Source organism: Myxocyprinus asiaticus, chromosome 37 (assembly GCF_019703515.2).
Source record: "Myxocyprinus asiaticus isolate MX2 ecotype Aquarium Trade chromosome 37, UBuf_Myxa_2, whole genome shotgun sequence".
NCBI lineage: Eukaryota > Metazoa > Chordata > Actinopteri > Cypriniformes > Catostomidae > Myxocyprinus > Myxocyprinus asiaticus.
The window spans coordinates 8,044,992-8,067,452 of NC_059380.1; the positions used below are offsets into that span (position 1 = coordinate 8,044,992).

The 22,461-nt window shown below is 37.8% G+C and overlaps 1 pseudogene; it reads right to left on the bottom strand.

Moving 5' to 3' along the window:
- Nucleotides 1–4,216: 4,216 nt before the first annotated feature.
- Nucleotides 4,217–22,461, bottom strand: part of LOC127428216 (protein NDRG3-like) — a 74,900-nt pseudogene continuing 56,655 nt past the window's right edge.

A 22,461-nucleotide genomic window follows, 5' to 3' on the forward strand; every position in this document is an offset into this window, starting at 1 on the left:
CAAATTATTTGTATTATCTGTGATTTAAAAACATATTAAAGTTTGTACAAACGAGACTAACAGATGAAATGACATGTACAGCATTTCCACAGAACATCACATTTTTATGTATTTGCAAAATTAATGTTACACATTGCATATAAAACAAAGGGAAGTCCACAAAATGTTAATAATAAGGTTATATACATATATTGCAACATTATTGAATTTTGGGTGACCTTTCAACAAATAATTAACGTTGACATTTTCTAGAACAACAGAACGTAAATCACAAAAGACATCGAAACACAAAACATAACTGTATCAATACAAATCTTCAATTAGTAACAAAATCACCAGAAATTACAGTCAAACAGATAAACAGAACTATTTTAAATAACATGCAATGTGTGACCCTCGACAACTGGGAACTCCATATTGCCCAGAGTGGCGAAGACCCAAAAGGCCAATTAGGCCTGCTTATTTTAATTAATTTCTCACAAATTTGGTGTGTGTTTGGATATTGCTCAGTCCTCACAGCATGACTCATGACATAAATATATGCATTTATAGTCTCTCACAATCCTTCACTGACCAGACTCTTGAGATCAGTCCTCTTTGGATGCCTTTGAATCATTGACCTGAAGATAAATAGTTTGTAAGTTATTTCTACGGTAACACAGAACAAACAAAGCACCCTGCCAAATGCTAAAGAAACTGAACAAGCAACAAAATCCAACCATCTCTCCAGTTAAGATTGGGCCTCTGGATTACTATGGGTGAGGCCTCTACAGCTGTGTCTGAGCCACGAATTAAGCAAGGTTCAAGCAGCTGACAGTACATACCATTAGCAGATCCTGTAAAAAGACAAATCGGAGCGTTTCTTCTCTCTGATTTATTTTAACATTCTGATTTTATATTACATTTTGGTTAAAACTTTATTGAAATGCAAGATATAGAGATAAAGTCCTTTTGAATGTGTAATAACCTAGAGGAAGACTTTTAATCTCTTTGTTGTTAAGAAGTAACAATTGAGCAACTGTAGAACTGTAGAAACAGCAAACAGGATGACCAATCAATTGTTGAATCAAAATTAAAAAGTAATTTTAACTTACGTGAGTAATAGTCAACTAGGTGAGTTAGAGACAAGAAACAGTGTCTGGGATGAATACAAAACCAAAGTGGAGTTGTAAGACTCTGTAGTGCTTCATGTTGTGTACTGAGAGTGAGTAGCCTATGAAGAAGCCTTTATTTTTTGTCACATTTGCACATATACAGTAGGAACCTATAAGTAATAGTAATGCATGTTTTAACATTAAGAAATGGATATAAGATGGTTGTCAATACACAGTATGTCGTGCACTGGCTAACCAGGGCATGTCTGGCTTTCCCAGATTAAAAAAGATCCCGTTTGGTTCTGTGGCAACATAAGAAACTCTTCTGCATTTCTCCTGGTAATTCCTTCAAACAGTCACATATACTGAAGTAAACAAATCTATGGTTGCCTATAAAATATCTATGGTACCAACATGATCACACAGGAAATCGTCATTTTGCTTCCAAGAGTTTGTGTAAAAAGTTTGAATGCCTTTACCTCTAGTGTGTCATGCAAGCAACCTCGGGGTTCCGGTCCAGTAGGAACCAGGAAGTACTCACTTTCACATAAATCAATGGTTGTGTGACTCTGAGGTTATATTTGCGCTCTGAAATTATGTTTAGGATTGGGGTTTGGGCTAGGGGGGATTATAAAATAAGCATTCTTGTTGACTAGAGCTGCTCGATATGGATGAAAAATACTTATATCCCAGAGATCACAATCATAGTTTTATTTTATTCCAAATTGCATATAGACTGTATATAATATACTGTTTTACCATTAGCTGCATATCCACAAATCGGACGCACTCCCATGATTTAAGTTGGAAGTAGTTTCTGGAGAAACAAATTTTAGTCTGTTTTAGTCTAAGCTTTCAAATTATGTCAATTTTAGCACAAAATTCAACAATAAACGTTGTTTTGATGCCCTTTAATGCTGTGTAACAGATCGCGATAGCAACCCATTCAAAAGGAGTGGGGTGCAAAGCACTCTCTTTGACTTATAGCACGAAAAAAAACCATGAATGAACATCAGCAGGTATGTTCAAAGATACAATACGACTTCCTAAAATGTGTCAACTCTCATGTAACCGCCCAGTCTGTTAATGTTGAAATGAGAAGGAGAAAATGAATGGGGAATTTCTTGTGCTTTGGATATGAGCATATGCACACGACACACACATACACCAAGCGACAATCACAATCTGCGTCACCATAAACGTTACTTTTTAAAGTATGATCGCAAACCCTTACGCTATGCTATGCATATTGTGATATGTACATTTGGGATATTTTGATAAATGCGATATTATGTGCAGCCCTACTGTTGACTGTATTATACAAATTACATTTTTTTAAAAATACAACTCCCTTTAGGCGCCACTCTGTGGACACCCTGGAAACTGGAGCTCACATGTGCCCTACAGTACGTGCAACAACACTTCCGGCTTCAGCCACTGGGGGCAGTGATTCAAATTTCATTAAGCCCGGACCGATTTCATCAGTAAAACTTTCGACCTACTGTTGCCGAATTGACAGTGACATATCAGTCCAGTAAGAACATGACTGACATTTAAGCTATGATGTTATTATTATGATGTTGTGAACAGGAATTACACTGACGAATGGTATACTTTGGAAACACATTTGCGAGGAATTAAACTCTCTATGACAGTTGATGTGGAAATAAACTTCAACATGTCACCTTCTCTGTAACAGCAACAAACCCACTTTGGATAAGGCTTAGCTAGACTTACATACTTTTACGTCTAAAGACAATCTTTATTTACTCTGAAATAATGTCTAGACGTCCTCCTATGGAAATTTTATGCTCAGCAGAACTTTGGGATGAAAAATTGCACAAAGCCTCTGCCAGATACATGTGACGTCCTGAAGCTAAATAGGTAAAACAGACAAGCAAGGCAATTGATAGTTATGCACAAAATCTTCTGCCTACCAACATGATTGACAAATTTGGGCAATATCAGGGAAGCTACAGTACTTTGAAAAACTACATTAAATCAATTTAAATAAGTAAATAATGTATATTTAAATATATAAGAATCAGAAGATATTATTTAATAATGCTGCTATCAGAATATTTATTTATTTTTAATACAATACTTAATGTAATATTTAATTAGGGTGACATCAATACTGGGCAATTCAGAGTAAACGCTAAATTAACTGTCTAGTCGTGTGTTTGACTAAGAAAAGATGTTTGTATGTGGACCAAGTTTAAGTGCATAGTCATGTCCTACCATTATTGGACAACCCTGGCTGAAGAGCAGCCAAAATATACTAGGCAGGTGCAGATCCAACTCTGCCCTAAACACTTTACATTGTTACAGTATATATAAGTATATACGTTAAATATATAAAACTGTAATTACTGTACTGTATTCTGTTTCAACTCTAGTTGTAGAGTTGTAGTGTCTTGGCTTCAAACACCATGTACATTTATGCTCAAATTGAAAGCTGATTTTTTTTCTGCCCGGTCCCTCACATCAGTATTTGATGAAATAGCAACATCAACTATAGGGATCCCAGACACATGACTAGAAGAGTGACAATGTTGATACTGTATATGACCTTCGTCCTCTGTTCTGCGTGCGAATTGAGGTGTGTGTTCTCTTGAGTAGGAGTTGCAGTGAACAGACCAAAGTGCAAGTAAAATTTCCTGTGCTTTTATAGACATTACAAATCCACGTTTATACTGCAATTAGAATTTACTGTTGTAAATGAGGCTGTGTGTGCAAGATGCAAAGCTTTCAAATAAAGTACATACATTACAAAACATGGATGTATACAAAGATTGTACATACTGTACCTATGAAAGTAGACAAGCAAATACAGCAATCAGTCATTCATTTATTGTTCTGTATACATACATTTTTTTTTTATCTTTTAACATTATCTTGGCACTGTGATACTCACCTTTTCGTAATTTATGGGGTTGTTAAAAATAGTCTAACCACGACCTGAGGATAAGGATTGATCAAAGTGTGGGACAAAAAAGTACTCTTGTGGTTGGAAACTTGCCGACTTGATCATCTTCCATCTTCTTAACCGGTGAGAAGTTGTTTTGGATGTAGTTCATCCGAAAATAATATTACAACTTGTAAAAAATGCTTGAGACACCTTGTGCCAGTTTCCGTGATATACTGTAACTTTATTTAGTAATTGAGAATCAGTGGACAGTAACTTCATCAGACACAATTTCATACTTACATTTATGTCCATAAAGCCGTCATTCCATGTGTACATCAATAGATAGTTTGATTAGGAATAATTCTGTCTAAAAAACAAATAGGGAGTGATCTTGTCAAATGTACAAAAGAAAAACATGATTTTATATGACACTAAGTCTTTGCTACTGTTGCTTTGCATATTTAAAAAGTGGCAGCCTATTGTAACTGTTAAAAACACAAAGAAACAAAGATTAAAACAAAAAGAATGAATGATATTCCACTTGTTTAGCCTGATGAGTGATCTGAAGTCTACACAAGATTATTCTTATCTTCTAATAGCTGAGAGAGGTCATATTAATCTTTTAATATAAGCCAGTAAAGTAATAAAAACACAACAAAGGTCAGTTCTTAAACATTCATTACATTCATGGAATCACATAAAAGTGGATTCAACAACAGAACACGACAGCCGATTTATTTTTTAACAGTAAAACAAAGAGCTTGAGGACGACAAATGAAACAATATCGCAGTGTAGCAAGATAAGGGCACAGGAAAGCTCACAGTTCACACCATAAAACATAAAACATACATTTTTTAATGTGTGTGTTTTCCTTTAAAGTGATAGTTCGCCCAAAAATGTCAATTCTGTCATCATTTACTCACCCTCATGTTGTTCCAAGCCTGTATGATTTTCTGGCTTCCTTGGAACATAAAATGAGATTTTTGGCAGAATGTTTAGTCTCAGTCACCATTCACTTTCACTTCATCTTTTTTTTTCTCTCCATACAATACAAGTAAATTGTGACTGAGACTGAACATTCTGTTTCACTAAAGAAAGAATGTGATAAAGGTTTTGTTTCAATGAGGGCTATCCCTTTAAGTAGGGGAGGTTCAAAAAAAGGATCCTTTTTTACTTCAACAATAAAAAAAGAGCTAGAAGAAATCTAAAAAAGGAGGGAATGTTAAAATGGACCACTAACAAAGAATGAATAAAATTTATATAAAAAAATTGGGGGTAGAAGAACAGCCTGGTGGAAGACCACTCAAGTGTAATTATATATTAGTAATGTGGCTAGCGTATAGTGTCATCTGTATATGTTCATTATGCATACCTTCAGTACATCATACATTTGAGCCTCCCCTGCCTCACTATTAAAGGCTTTAGAAACATGGGAATCTAGGACACAAATAACAGGAGATGAGGGGTGAATGGACAGCAGACAGATTCTCCCGGAGCCCCAGGGGGAGGACAGGAGCGGCGGTGTCTTTTTAGCAGGAGACCTCCATGGTTTGTGGCCTGGCCTGGTTGTCCAGGGCTCCAGAGTTGGGCCCGTCCAGAGGGCTGTTAAGGTTGCGATTGCGTGAGCCGTCCAAGGATGTGATGCTGGAGGATGAGGATCGGGATCGAGACAGGCGGGTCATGCCGGCCGCAGGTACTGTGTGTGAGAGAGAGATCCATTGCAAAGTAAGAATTAGAGTTTAGTATGATCTCAAAATAATATGTATCAGTGGCAGAAAGGAGAACAAAAAAAGAAAAAAAAATCATGCAAGAGGAAACCAAACCGAGAATGTAATCACAGATAATAAGTCTGTCTTGTATCCGTCTGCCTACGCAAATACAAATGTGCACATACAAGCATTTCACACAAAATATAAACCAATCAAACCTGTCAACACATACAGTATAAAAAGCCAAATACACGCGATATCAAAAACCATAACATGCCTCAACGTAAAATAAAACAAATAAAACTTATTTCTACTTAAAAAAAAAATAAATTCTTCTATAAAACTCTATATATGAAATCTGAGACCACACATCTTACCAAATGTCTTTTGGAACAATATATAACACTAGTGATAGACCAATATATTGTCCAGGCCATTTAATTAGCCGAGATATGGCTATTTTGGCCACTTGTCCGATTAACAGCAGAGTAATTTCACCTAGTACCAATTCCAAAACCTACAAACAGATTTGTCAATGGATTTTTTATTTAAAGCGATAGTTCACCCAAAAGTGAAAATTCTCTCATCATTTAATGCCATCCCAGAATTGCATAACTTTCTTTCTTTTGCAGAACACAAACAAAAGTCAGAAGGTCCTTAAAGCACATAAAGGCAGCATAAAAGTAATCCATAAGACTCCAGTGGTTAAATCGATATCTTCTGAAGTGATATAATAGGTGTGGTGAGAAACATATCAATATTTAAGGCTTTTTTTCCTTTTCTTTTTTTTAAAACTATAAATCACCACTTTTGACCAGCCCCAACCAGTAGGTGGCTGAATGTGAAAGTCACTTCCACACCAGAATATGGAAGTGAAAGTGAAAGTGTAGATTTACCATAAAAAAAAAAAAAAAAAAAAAAGGTCTTAAATATTGATCTGTTACTCACACACACCTATCATAAAGCTTCTGAAGATATGGATTTAACCACTGGAGTCTTATGGATTACTTCTATGCTGCCTTTATGCCCTTTTTGGAGTTCCGGTCACCATTCACTTGCATTGTGAGGACCAACAGACCTGAGATATTCTTCTAAAAATCTTAATTTGTGTTTAGCAGAAGAAAGAAAGTCATATGCATCTGAGATGGCATGAGGGTGAGTAAATGATGAGAGAATTTTCATTTTTGGGCTAACTATTCCTTAATTACATTTTTTTACAAGTTAATTACATTTATTTTTATTTTTTTTTCAGAATTAATTTGTGCATCTAATTCATTGTCTAGTCATTAAATTGTATTATCTATATACTGTATCAAATTTAAATCGGCTATTGGCCACCCGAATTAATATCAGCATCGGCCATTGAAAAGCCTAGTCAAGCACTAAATAATACCATAACAGAAATGTACATGCAAATATGTGTGAACACAAGCACAGAAGTGAACCATGCAAACATGTACACTGAAAATAAGTATTGGTTCAGAACCCGGGTACCTGATTCAAAGCTCAGATGGCTGAGCAAAACATGAGGAACTGTTTGGTTGAAGAGAGACAGGTAAAGAGAGAGTAAAATATATTTTTTGGTATAAATGTATGTTAAGTATTTACAATAAATTTTCTCAATGGTTTAATGTCCGTTCATATAACAACAGGCCACATTGGATTCTGAGTGTAAACTGGGACAGCTGTGTTTTAAAATGTTACCTTGCAACCTAGACCAACTCAACTGGCACTGCAAATCTTGCAGGTGTTTGCTGTGTTCTAATGGCCTATCTGCACAAAGAGGGTCTTAAATTGTGAATCCTTTTTCTGCAGTGACATTTAAGTAGCTGAGCCTCATTGTTTCCAAACTGCATTTATAGGTCTTTATCTATAGAGGGCATCACAAGGTGATATAACACTCTTATTGTCACACTGTGTTTCCGTCGTGTTTCCAAGGACACTTATTTTGAAGTGTTTTTTGTCCTCTGTCTTCTGTTTCCCCCAGACTACATTTCCCATAATGCACTGCCCTCATCACTGCCATCTGTTCCCCATTGTTCTCACCTGTTCTCCATTCCCTCATTAGCCCTTGTGTGTATAAATACCCTCTAGTTTTGTTCCCTCTTTGTCAGTTCTCGTTTGTTTGTTGTTATTTGAGTTCACGTTTGTTTTTCAATTTCATAATCTTCATTAAAAGCCTGCAATTAGATCCAGCGTCTCCCATCTCAGCAACTACTCGTTACACTTATACATCTGTGAAGCGAAAATATACTTCGATTTTGCACATGCCTGTATGTCTCGCACAAAGTGTGTGTGACGCAAATTTCGTCATCAGCACAGATTATTTGTGTGCAGCTTGCAGTAATTCGGGTCTTTGCACATCGTCAGCACATAAGCCTGGCATGGACTGTGCTAAAAGAGTATCACTAAGCAGTTGTATTGCATCTGCGTTGAACATGTAAAAATAATACAAATAAAAACTGTATTAAAGGGATCATATCATAATTTTTTATTTTTTATTTAATGTTTTGTAATATTAGGAAAGTTTTTGCACCACAACAGTTTTCCAGGACTATTTCCCACCCTTTCTCTGACCCTTTTTGTTACTAAAAGTACAGCAAAACAACGCATTTCACACCCAAAAAGTGTCACAGCTCTGGTGAGTTTGTCGGTTTATTCTGTGTGTTCTGTTATTTTCTCTGCCTCAAGACTCGCAGGCGAAGCCGGCATGCATGATCAGTGTTTCCATGGGAACATTGATTGTTCCCAGGGGAATGCTGATCATGCCACTAATTAGCGTGCTAGCAACATCTGGTTCTCCTCTAATTCACTCCCTACTTAAACCCTTCGTGTTCTCAGTATCCTTGCTAGATTGTTGTTTGATGTGAAGTAACTTACCTCACTCTCTCTGCCTAGTTGGTCCTGTCTCAGGTATCTATTTGGTTACCCGACTCTGTCCACGTGTCGGGAGTGTGGTTACCTTCCAGCTTGCTGTACACTTGTTCTCTGTGCTCACGAATCTTCAAAGGAGGATTCCTCGTCTCTGCCCACGTGTCGGGAAAGTGATTGCCTTCCAATCTGCTGGGCGTTGTTCTCTGCACCTCACTATGCTTCTACGGAGGATTCCTATGAATCTGCTCCTGACTTCCACAACGCACACTCGTCTACGAACACACTCTTCATGGATCTGCCCATTGTGTGGCTATGGCGTGCACTCATCCCCAAGATTCCTTCCCTCAACTGCAGCTGGTGCCGGGATCTCAAGTCTTCACCAGCACAGTTAAAGTTCTCATTTATTGTTAATAAGTCCCTTGAACTGTTCCTCTGCTCTTGGGTCTCTTTATCTCGCTCTCTGACAAAAAGGGTGTTTTGCTGTACTTTTACTCGTGAGCTGTCTCGTCTAATATAAACTCAGCAAAAAAAGAAACGTCCTCTCAATTTCAACTGCTTCTTATTTTCAGGAAACTTAACATGTGTAAATATTTGTATGAACATAAAAAGATTCAACAACTAAGACATAAACTGAACAAGTTTCACAGACATGTGACTAACAGAAATGGAATAATGTGTCCCTGAACAAAGGGGGGGTCAAAATCAAAATTAACAGTCAGTATCTGGTGTGGCCACCAGCTGCATTAAGTACTGCAGTGCATCTCCTCCTCATGGACTGCACCAGATTTGCCAGTTCTTGCTGTGTGATGTTACCCCACTCTTCCACCAAGGCACTTGCAAGTTCCCGGACATTCCTGGGGGGAATGGCCCTAGCCCTCACCCATGATCCAACAGGTCCCAGATGTGCTCAATGGGATTGAGATCCGTGCTCTTCGCTGGCCATGGCAGAACACTGACATTCCTGTCTTGCATGTCAGGATGAGCACGCAGGAAGGGTACCACATGAGGGAGGAGGATGTCTTCCCTGAAACGCACAGCGTTGAGATTGCCTGCAATGACAACAAGCTCAGTCTGATGATGCTGTGACACACCGCCCCAGACCACGATGGACCCTCCACCTCCAAATCGATCCCACTTCATAGTACAGGCCTAGGTGTAACGCTCATTCCTTCGACGATAAACGCGAGTCCGACCATCACCCCTGGTGAGACAAAACCGTGACTCATCAGTGAAGAGCACTTTTTGCCAGTCCTGTCTGGTCCAGCGAAGGTGGGTTTGATCCCATAGGCGATGTTGTTGCCGGTGATGTCTGGTACGGACCTGCCTCACAACAGGCCTACAAGCCCTCAGTCCAGCCTCTCTCAGCCTATTGTGGACAGTGTGAGCACTGATGGAGGGATTGTGCGTTCCTGGTGTAACTCGGGCATTTGTTGTTGCCATCCTGTACCTGTCCCGCAGGTGTAATATTCGGATGTACCGATCCTGTGCAGGTGTTGTTACACGTTGTCGGCCACTGCGAGGACCATCAGCTGTCCTTCCTGTACCCCTGTAGCACTGTCTTAGGTGTCTCACAGTACGGACATTGCAATTTATTGCCCTGACCATATCTGCAGTCCTCATGTCTCCATGCAGCATGCCTAAAGCACATTCATGCAGATGAGCAGGGACTCTGGGCATCTTTCTTTTGGTGTTTTTCAGAGTCAGTAGAAACACTTTACAATAAAGATCTGTTTAAAGATCTTTTAATTCTTTAAAATACAGTGTCCTGAAAAAGGGACATTTCTTTTTTGCTGAGTTTAGTTTGCCCTGCCACTGTTTTCAACAACAAACTCTTGTCAAATTCTGTTAAAAATAAACACCAGCAGCTCTTTTTTTAACAAACTGTTCAGAAGAACACGCAGAGTTGCAGGTGCTACACACAGCTGAGAACAGCACCAGGTTTAGGGGATATTTCCACATTGTTAGTTTATGCTTTGTTTACTATTTAAATTTTTGGTGTTTAAGAATACTAATATCTATTCTGATTTTTTTTAATTACTTTAGCGTGACTGAGCAGGCCAAGTCTTTGAGTAGGCACTGTTCATGTGTAAATGTGTGCAGTGATGAGTTCATGTGTTAAAAATGTATTCATCTGTCTGGTGTCGGTAAGTTGCAGAAGTATGAAATGAGGTGTTTTAGCAACTTAATTTCAGTGAATGTACTTTTTGGAGTAGGGAGGATGTTTTGTTCTGAAAGTTACAGTATAGTTACAGTTTTCATAGTACAATGATCTCTTTTATCTAAAAGTTATATAACCCCTTTAAAGAAATATCTGGGGGTATGATGGTTCAATTTAAAAGCAAGTCTTTGGTCCGACTCCTGACATGGCGTGAATTCCTGCAGAATTGCATCAGGGACAATGCAACAGCCCAGAAATGAAACAGCAAGTAGCTTTTGAGGGGGTGGAATGGGGTCAGAGAAAGGGTGACTGGCTCTATGTGAGCTGAGTGATGAGTGCCACATCTTTTCACACAGAGCGCTGGCAGTACACCAAACACTTTCCTGGAGTGCCAAACCTGTCAACTAATATGTGTGGAGAACTCATTCAGAGGACATTGTCATTTCGTGCACGTCTGTAGCTGGAAGAAAAACATATCAAAACAGTGTGTGTGGGAAGCCAGGCAGAGTTGTGTGTGGAAAAAAATAAAGAAAAAGAGAGGATTTGCTGGACTCTTAATAAAAGACACTGATTAGTCATAGTGTCGTGCTGAACTGCTTATTACCATAGTGTCTGAGAAACAGATCAACAGATGGATGTTTACTGAGGAAACTGACCCAGATTGCTTTGCACAATAAGCAAACAACTGAAGAGAGTTTCACAGGTTAGAAAATGTCAAACGTTGTGAAAAAACTGATAGATATACTCACTGTATCCCATTCCTTGCACAAAGTATTTGAAGGCTTCGGCCAGCTTTCCAGGCTGTTGGGAGATAAAAGATAATTAAAACCTGTTTACATCTTTGTATTAGATTCAGATACTCAAAGCAGAACAAATGAGGGTTTGTGAAGACAATAGGAGTGGCACAGGTGATTAATATCAAGAAATAAAAATAAAAGACTAACCTGAACAACCTGAGGCAACCCACCACAGTCAGCCATCTGACAAAGAGAGAGCGAGGAATAAAAACATTATATTAAATGTAATAGAGAAATGTAAATATCACTGTAAAGAAGCGAAAGCTCAAACACAAGAAAGTAATATTCGAGGAGTGCCATAACAAAAATCTGTATGTATGGTAATAACTAAACTTTTGCATTTTCTGAAGAAAACATGAAAATACAGAATACAAGTGGTTGTTAGCATGTTGCTATGTATTTGCCAGGGTGTTCTGGATGGTTGTTAGGTAGTTGCTAGGGTGTTTTGAGTGTTTGCCAGGGTGTTGCTATCTGGTTGCTAAGGTATTCTGAGCGTTTGTTAGTGTGTTGCTACTGTATGCCTTTGCTAGGTTGTTCTAGATGGTTCTAAGCAGTTGTTTGCAGGCCCAATTAAAAAAAAGCTTACCCTCTGATTTTTTGGTTATTAGATATGGCCTGGGTTCCTCTTTCAGAGGAAGTCTATAGACCTAATTCACAGAAGTGCCATCTTTGATTTTTGACAGGATTGACAATGAGGCTGTGAGAGATAGACTTACAGTGTCTTCAATGGGCTGTAATGCAGTTTAAAGTGTTTGGATCATTCCACAGACAAAACCTTGAAAAAATATCTTTCCAACAACATTCAGTAGACAAAAAACTCCAGACCACATGAGCTTTGGAAAATCAGATGTGATTTAGGAGCTTTATTCAGCTTTATACCATGCATGCTATTGAAGAGATGGTAAGTCTATTCCTTACAGCCTCATTTTTATTTTCATTAAAAATCAAAGATGGCGCTACTGTGAATAAGGTCCATAGACTTTTTTTTGCCTGGTTTAATGTTCGGCAGGCGGACATCACAAGTCTGATTGCTAAGAAAGTAAAAGCACACTTCTCCTCAACAAGCCACATTATTTAAAGTATCATTCATGTCTGCAGCACAAATGCTGAACGAGTTAAGTGCCAAAGTTTAATAAAAATATTGTTTACATTGTGTCAATTACTGTAATTCTCCTTGTACTCGGAGCTGTTCACTGGTACCTCAGAAGTTAAACAAATGTCAAAACAGCTTTGCAAAAACATTAATCACTACACAAATTCATTAATTCACCTCTATATGTTGTTGCAAAATGTTTAGGAAAAATAAAATAATGATGGCAAAATAAAATGGATTTTTTAACAGAAATATGTGTTCACTACCTTTAACTGTTGAGGCCGCTGCCATATTGGCTCCTTTTACACGACATCATGACTGTCAAGTCACAGCACTCATAGAATTCAGAGTTTACAACTTGTAATTACGAGTTCCTAGATGTAAACGCTCTTTACAAGTCAGAATCTGGTAATAATCATGATGTGAATGCACCAATAGGGTTAGAAGATTTGGAGAAAAAAAACAAAAAACAATAGGAATGTGCAATAGAAATAGAGCACAACAGTTGAAGTCCAGAAGTAAAAATCCCATTTATTTTTTCCACAGACTAATTGATTTTTACTGATAATTTACAAACCTTTAAATACAGACCTATCATGAGCTCTGAGGTTGTTCATCGAAGGTACTGTATATGCTTCTGTTGAAGCCATCAGTATGTGTTATTTCAACTTCATTGTTCAAAAATCATGTTTAATAGCTCTTAGTGAACAACTTTACTATCCATGGCCCAGCAAAGAAAGATCCACCAATCAGACAACTGTGGCCAATATGTCTGCCAAACAAGCCTGCAAGCTACTGCCCACTTCCATGATGTACTGTGAATAGCACAAATTAATCGGTCTCCCTTCAGCCTCAAACTACTTATATATTTGTATTTATCTGAATATTTCACAATAAACATAAGCTAAATTGTTTCTATACATATAATCAACAACATAAAATCAATAGTTTTATATATTTCCATCGGTTTATATTTAATAATGTCATTCGAAATGCTTCATGGGATTGTAGTTAATTCTCTCATTAAAGATGGTAAGTGCACAGTCTTGTATTTTTGTCAGATTTTCAAATATTGTTTGCTTTAAAACCAAGTTTGTAATGTTGTGATTCATGGCTTAGAACTCTTTAATGAAGGATTCAATGATAAGCCTATGTAAGAAATTAATGGGAAAAATACTTCCGGAACCCAGGCGGCTGAAAAAGTGGGCGGGCACGTTTGGGCTCTAATGTGATGCTTAAATACTAGACCCATGTTATCTTACCTTCAGCAGAGTAGTCTTGACTGGATTTAACCTAGAGTTGCATTCAACCTGTATTTAAAAGAATTGACCAGACTTTATAAGATACAACAGTGTAGGTCATGACTACAAGTTCATGACGTTTATAAACAGCCCCAGAGGTTTGAGGCTGCAGTGCACAATGTATATCACACAGGCTGCAGTATAATAACACAGTTCTGCATTAAGAGTTACATTTTGCAGTGCTATTTTGACTCAGCTCTAAAAGGGCAGGTGGGGATGACATAACATGTGATATAGCTGTTAAGCTAAAATATCTTACTGACACCCATTCAGAAATTTTATATGTTGCAATATATGTAAAACATATAAAACACAAATATTACATCTATGTTCAAATATGTTTTTTGCAAGGAACAGTAAAGGGTCCAGCAAAAAATAAATAAATAAATAAATAAAAAATAAAAAACCCTAAAAGACTTTCAGTTAAACTCATCAACACAAGATTAATGACTTATACATGCAAACTCACCACAGCCTCCACAGCAGGGGACGTATCTCCAACAACCAGCAGAGCAGAGCATCTGTACAGGGACAGATGGAGGTGAAAAACAATGCTCTGAAAATATCAAACCTTAACAGAGCACTGAACAAGTCAAAAGAGAAGCTTACGTAAGCGTGTTCACAGTATTCTCATTGAGACCGGCAACTGGCCTCTCGATTCCGAGGTCATGACGCCTGTTAGAAACAAGCAACTAATTTAGAGGGTTTGGCAGAATATGTATTGCACAATATGGTTCAAAAGTCTGAGTCTACTTGTGAAAATGCTTTTCAAATGTGATACAGTTAAATTGCAAATTATATTATTAGCATAGTGATTTGAATGAAAAGTCAAATTTAAATATTAACAAGAATTTCAGAATTTCTAAGCATCTGGTATGTGTCCCTTCAGTTTTAACTGGCATGCACTCGAGCTGGCATGAACTCCACAAATTTGTGCAAAACCTGATGATTCATGTTATCCAGCATGATTTGAGAATGGTCCAAAGAGCATGTTGTGTGTTTCACTGGAAGAAAGGAAATCTGACCTTTTGTATAAAGGAGTTAACATAGTCAATGTCACACAAATTTGCTTATTTGATTAAGGACCTAGAAATAGTGCAGACATTTTTTTATTCTGTTTATGTTATAACATTTCTATATTTTAAATTTTCCAAAAATCCTAAAACTAGTCACGGTTCAAATTAGATTTTGATTCACAGATTTGCAATGTGGAATCAGACATTTGAACTCAACTGTATAACCAACTGAATCTAATCATTACAGACAAGTAAATCCTTACGCATTGTATGAGCCACAGAAGAGGGCCAGGTTGTCCTGATTGATATCCTGAGCAATGTGCAGACGGTATGTCTGTATCAGTTCCTGGTTTTCAGTCAACTCCTCCTAGTTTATCAGAATTACAAATAATAAACATTGCATTAATAGCAAATATCACTGAGCCAGATGGTTCATGTGGTGTTCATTAAGCGCTATGAGGTTGATTGTTGTATAGTGTGTGGGATTTACTCACAGTGCTGAAGTGATGAGCCATCACAATGTCTACGAGATTACTGGTCCACCCAGTGAGCTAGAGAGAAAGAGCAAATCAGTCCATTTGCAACTCAATTTTTACATAACATTTGTTATGTGGTTGCTAAGGTGTCCTGTGTGGTTGCTAGGGCATTGCTAGATGGTTGCTAGGTTGTTCTGTGTGGTTGCTAGGTGGTTGTTTCCTTTACTGGGCAAAGTCAGAAGAGCCCAAAGGAAAATTCTCTGATCATTTACTCACCCTCATACATTCCAGATGTGTATGACTTTCTTCTGCTAAACACAAATGAAGATTTTTAGAAGGATATTTCAGCTCTGTAGGTCCTCACATTGCAAGTGAATGGGTACCAAAATCTGGAAGCTCCAAAAAGCACATAAAGGCATGATAAAAGTAATCCATAAGATTCCAGTGGTTATATTTATATCTTCAGAAGCTATATAATATGTGTTAGTGAGAAACAGATCAATATTTAAGTCCTTTTTTACTATAAATCTCCACTTTCATGTTCAAATTCTTCTTCTTGTGTTTTTGGCAATTCACATTCTTCTTGCATATACAGGGCAAGATGGAGAATTTATAGTAAATAAGGACTTATTTATCTGTTTCTCACCCACACCTATCAAATCGCTTCTGAAGATATGGATTTAACCACTGGAGTCGTATGGATTATTTTTACGTTGCCTTTATGTGCTTTTTAGAGCTTCAACATTTAGGTACCCATTCACTTGCATTGTGAGGACCTACAGAGCTGAAATATTCTTCTAAAAATTTTTGTTTGTGTTCTACAGCAAAAAAGAAATTCATGCAAATCTGAGATGGCATGAGAGTGAGAAAAATGATAAGAGAATTTTCATTTTTGGGTGAACTATTCCTTTCAGTCTCGATGATTTTCTGGCCTCTAGATTTAGCTCAGATCCCATCTTCAATGTGCCTATGGGGTACTTCATTCATTTTATCATTTGACAGACGAAAATTTTAATTTGACTGCTTTTGGAAAGTAACAGCACACCACTCCTCAACAGGCACAAACAGTGTGGGAAAAGTTTTTGCAAGATAAAAGTCAAGTGTCTGAAGTCCGCTGAGTTCTGTTCAATTCCATTGCACACCATCTAGCTGTTTTAGAATGAATCTCATGTAAACGCCTTATAAAAAACATGTCCGGTTGATTCTGAAAATATGTATCCCTAGTCTGAATTCCACACAAAGTACCAACTGTATATTCATCTATGTAACCATCATCTATTTGTTTACACTGATTACTCACCTTAGAAGCAGCCCAGTCAATCCAGCCCTCGGCGCAGGGGTCCACGTTAATCAAAACCAGCCCCTCCACCATAGATGGATGAATCAGCTGCAGAGAGTGTGAAGGATTTTTTCTTTAATTAATGAACCATGGCGAGTGTGATTTAAAAATGCATTCAGTCATGGCTGAATGCTGCTGGCCAACCCTGGTAGAGGAGCTTTATACAGCTGAACTCACAGCATCTCCCTTTAGCATCCACCACTGCTGCTGACATTAATCTTTCAGTGTGCCAGATGCACACATACATACAGAGATGATGAGAGAGCATGACACAGGAAATGAAACAGGGCACTCAGCAATGAGCAAATTAGAAAAGCACAGAGAATGGGAGGAATATATTACGTGTTGTCTTCCATAAAATAAATGCTGAATATATCAGGCTTTTGTGAGCGTATGTGTGTGTCAGAGATATTCAGACATTGATCAATAGTTTCAGAGGTTTGAGGCTGCAGTGCACACAGTATAATAACACTGTTCTGCATTAAGAGTCACTGGGACGATGCAGTTTTGTAGTGCTATTTTGACTTAGCTCTTAAAGGGAAGGTAGGGATGACATACAAATATGTGATACAGCAGATTACCCCAAATATGATTGATACCCATATGGAAATCTGATATATGCCAATATATGCACCATATGAAACACCTTAAACACATACAGTATTTACAGCAACAAACATTTTCATATTTGTAACATACTGTATATTTTTACAAATACAAGTGGAATTTGTATGTACATACAGTATATATAAAGTACTGAGCAGAAGTTTTAGGCACTTGTAAAAAATGTTGCATAATGAGGATTTCTTCAAAAATAATGCCATAAATAGTTATCATTGATCAATTAATGCCATATAAAGTCCAGTAAACATATAAAAAGCTAATTCAATGTTCAGTGTGACCACCTTTGCCTTCAAAACAGCATTAATTCTCGTAGGTACACCTGGACACAGTTTTTCTTGGTTGTTAGCAGATATGATGTTCCAAGCTTCTTTAAGAATTCGCCACAGTTCTTTGATCTATTTAGGCTGCCTCAGTTGCTTTGGTCTCTTCATGTAATCCCAGACTGACTCAATGTTCAATGGGGGGCACTGTGGGGGTCATGCCATCTGTTGCAGGGCTCCCTGTTCTTCTATTCTATTCTATTTGCAAAAGGAGTCTTTGATAGTCTTAAATTTGTATTCTTATTGGCATACTAAAGCTGAAGATATAAATAACCATCTTAGATGATTTTATGTGCCTAAGACTTTTGCACAGCACTGTATATATATATATATATATATATATATTTATATATATGCCGAATTAAAATCTTAAAGGTGCACTCTAATTTTTTCCCCAAAAAAAGTTTTACTCCTAAAGATATGAATTGTAATTTTGAAACATATGTATAAAATAATGATATGAGATGAGGACTCAGTAACCTTCTAAAAGCTGTTTTATTCTACATGGGGGAGGGGTGCCCTTATGGGGGCTGCCATTTTAGAATCACATGACCAGCTGAATACCACTCGCTTAATCTCAGTAACCGTCTTGTTATTGGACACTATCACTCTTGGATTAAATTAATCATGGCAGATTTCTACAATGGCATCTGTAACTGGAAACTACTGATTTTGAATTATGCTGCATCCACACCACTAGGTGTCACTGTCCAAGTCCAAGATGACATGAGCAAAAGTTACTGAGTGCACCTTTTAGTAAGTAAGTAAGGAAGGAAGGAAGGAAATTTGAACTCACGGCAAAGCGGCTTAAGATGTAGGCTCCTGCTCCCACACCAATCCCAATCACACTGTTCACCCTGCAAAAGAAAAGACACACACATATATAAACACATATTCTGTCACATACACTGCTATTGTGTGCAGTAAATATACTGATGCTCATTTCTGTTTCTTCAGACTGCACGTTCACAGACAGACCTGACTGATTTAGGTGGTAGAGTTTAATTTAGAACTAAAGAACAGGTTTGACTCTGATACTCACTTAAGCTGAGTCAGGACTGAGGGTAACATCTCTGCCAGCTCATCCATGGTGGGGTACTGGTACCTGAAGATAAACACAGAGAAGACAGAAAATTTATAATAAATTTATCATATGTAAATTTCACATCACAAGATTTCAATCCAGAAGTACCAAATTTGAGCATACTGTAATTGGCTGATTTCATAGTGATTATTGACAATAGCAAGCATCTGCACTACGAAAATTATTTTAGTAATTAGTATATAATTAAATATTTTTTTCTTAGTCATAATTTTGTCTTGTTTTCCAGTAAAATATCTAAACATCCTTAAAACATGATAAACTGACTTGAGAGGCAAAATTGTATAAGATAATAAGACTTGTTTTCAGAGAGCACATCTTAAAATATTTATTATAAGAGCCCAAAATGATTTTTATTTTTTTTACAGTTTTGTCTTGTTTTAAGCATAAATCCAACAAAATTTAGTGATGTTTACACTTAAAACAAGAAAGAAAAAAAAACTATTTTGTCAAATGAGATAAATAAAATAAACTTAATTCAAGATATACAGTATTCTCTTTATACAGTATCTATTCTATGTATATTGTACAGTTTTGCTTCTTAAGTAAATGTATCTTGTTTTATTTATTTATTTATTTATTGTTTTTTATTTTATCCCATTTTCTCCCAATTTGGAATGCCCAATTCCCACTACTTAGTAGGTCCTCGTGGTGGTGCTGTTACTCACTTCAATCCAGGTGGCGGAGGACAAGTCTCAGTTGCATCCACTTCTGAGACCGTCAGTCCGCGCATCTTATCACGTGGCTCGTTGTGCATGACATCGTGGAGACTCACAGCATGTGGAGACTCATGCTACTCTCCGCGATCCACGCACAACTTACCACGCAACCCACTGAGAGCGAGAACCACTAATCGTGACCATGAGGAGGTTACCCCATGTGACTCTACCCTCCCTAGCAACCGGGCCAATTTGGTTGCTTAGGAAACCTGGCTGGAGTCACTCAGCACGCCCTGGATTCGAACTTGCGACTCCAGGGGTGGTAGTCAGCGTCAATACTCGCTGAGTTACCCAGGCCCCAAATGTATCTTGTTTTAAGGATTTTAATATATTCTTCCGAGAAAACAAGTCTAAAACATAACAAAAAATAATGATTTTTTGTATTGTGGGGTTTATGTTTACTGGTTTGCATCATTGGCTGAGGGTTGCCCCCACTCACCCTGTGGGAAAGGGGGGTGCTGCCTCCTGTTGGCCAGGGGCGTCCACATGCACAACCGCAAAATGCTGCGTGATCTCCATCATATCCTCAAAGTTAAACAGTGTGTTGAAGCAGGACTTGTCTGAAAGAGTCCAAACAGCATCTTTATCACCATAGTCAGTGATCAAGCAGTTATAAATGTGAGTGTAATGTGTTTCACATACGGTTGAGGCCAATGTCATGGTAGGTCAGAATGACGGGACGGTTGCCTTTTGTTCTGCCTCTCATGGTTACATGGAGTACGCCGTGGGGCGTCTCAATGTCATGCTCCTTTAACAAAGAACAAGAAATCAGTCAAATGCGCAAATATTGAACCATGAAACCAATTGAATTCTATCACTGTTCCCCATGACCCTTCCAGCCATTTATGATGAGAAGACTTTAAAAACATTTAAAATACATTTTGATTCAGACTAATTCGCAAATGAATCATTCAGACTTATTTGTGAACCCGTTTGACCGATTCATTGCAAAGAATTGAACATCCCTGTTGCTTGCGAGCAATTTTTACTCTACACAAGCAATATCAAGCTGATGAAATATTTTAGAGCATAACTACAAATATGTATATACCACTTTATAAATTTCCATGACTTTTAAGATTTTATTAAATTCCATGACCTTTCAAGGCCTGGAAAATACAGGCTCTTTAAGCTGTCAGGAAATACTCAAGGATTTACTATGATACTGAGTGTATAATGTACTGTAACAGCTCTGTTTGGAGAGTGAAGTGTTGGTGCTGTTGTATTCAGGAATCGTGTATTTGTGTAGTACAACATAAGTGATATATCCCAAGAGGTAACAAATGGCTACAAGATCAATAGAAAGATCTAGAGAAATCTTAGCCAGCAGGAGGGCAAAGCAACTGTTAACTAAAATTACAACTCCGTTAAGCTGGCTCTACAATAGCTGATTTTTCCAATGATTTTCAGGTGTTAGCTTCATTAACATAATCACTGGCCAGTCGGAGGGAGACAGAGCGCCCATTAGCACCTCTCAGCGGGAGGTGTTAATCACTTGACTGTCTGGACTCCCAGCAGAGTTAACACCTTGAAACACTGAAAATGCACATCAGGCTTGCTTGAAATTATCACTGGCTGTGGGTGGGGCGGGAACATGCCACTAAGGCAGTGATCAATTAGTGCAGTTCATGTATGAAGTGTTTTTTTGCTGGAGGATGGAAGCTATTTTTTTCTGCACAAAAAGCATGGCATCTGGAAAGTGCTCATGGACGGTGCATTTGGAGGAGAAGTTTATTGCTCTTTGTAGCACGTATGTTTATGTGACATATCTCATATTTCAAATCATGATAGACTATTAAAAGAAAAAAAAAGTGATTGGAGTTCACTGCAGAACTCAATGTACATGGTAAGGAACCGTTTAAATATACAATAAAGATTAAGAGTAGCCAGGTTGTAATCAGAGGTGGGTAGTAATGCGCTACATTTACACCATTACATTTTCTTGAGTAACTTTTTGGGAAAAAAATATTTTTATGAGTATGTTTTATGGTGGGTACTTTCCACTCTTAAGTACATTTCTGATTAAAAAAATGTACTTTTCTTTGTTACGATGGGTGGCGTTCCTGTCATTGCATTACTGGTTTTAATTTAATAAGTGTTAATAAATGCATAATTTATTGAGATTTTTGAATGGGACTCTTACAACAGTGGAACTTCACAGCTGCAAGCTGTCAAACGAGTCGCATTCAACACTACAGCAGCAAGCGTGCAAAAAAAAAATAAAAAAAATCCTTCACTCCACACAATGCCTTCATTTTACACCAGGACAAGGATATACAGTTTTTCAAGATTAAAATTGTAGCTCCAAATTAAGACAACACAGTGAAGTAAATTTGAGAGATTGTGATAATGTGGGCTTGTCTGTGTCATGGTGATGCTCATTAATTTTCAGCGTGAATCTGTAACTGTGGGCTCTGATGACCTCAGTTTCTAAGTTTACATTTTTATATCAGCGCTGCAACATATCAGTGCCTACTGTATAAATCCTTGTTGTCACGAACGCCAGTGAAGATTCCTCAATCAGCCACCGGAGGTCTCACTCGCCTGAGTATAAACATTGGACTACATTTCCCAAGTGCCCACATACCTGGACTGATTACTGCACATCTGTTCCATATCACTCAGACTATTTAAGCCCAGTGGGTGTGTTCACTCTTTGTGAAGTTTTGTTTGCCCTGGCTACATTTCTGAGCATTATTATTTCCTGTGTTGTTCTGCCAGTGTTTGACTCTGCCTCGGATTACCTCTGTACGAATCTTTGCTGCCTGCCTACCACTGTGTTTGCCTGGACTATTTATTTTGCTGTTTGCTGCCTGCCCTGATCCTCTGCCTGTTATACCACGTTTACTGCCGTGCCTCTGATATTGTTGGTTGCCCTGGTTATTCGACCCACGCTTGTCTGTACTCTGAACTTGCTGTGTTTTAAT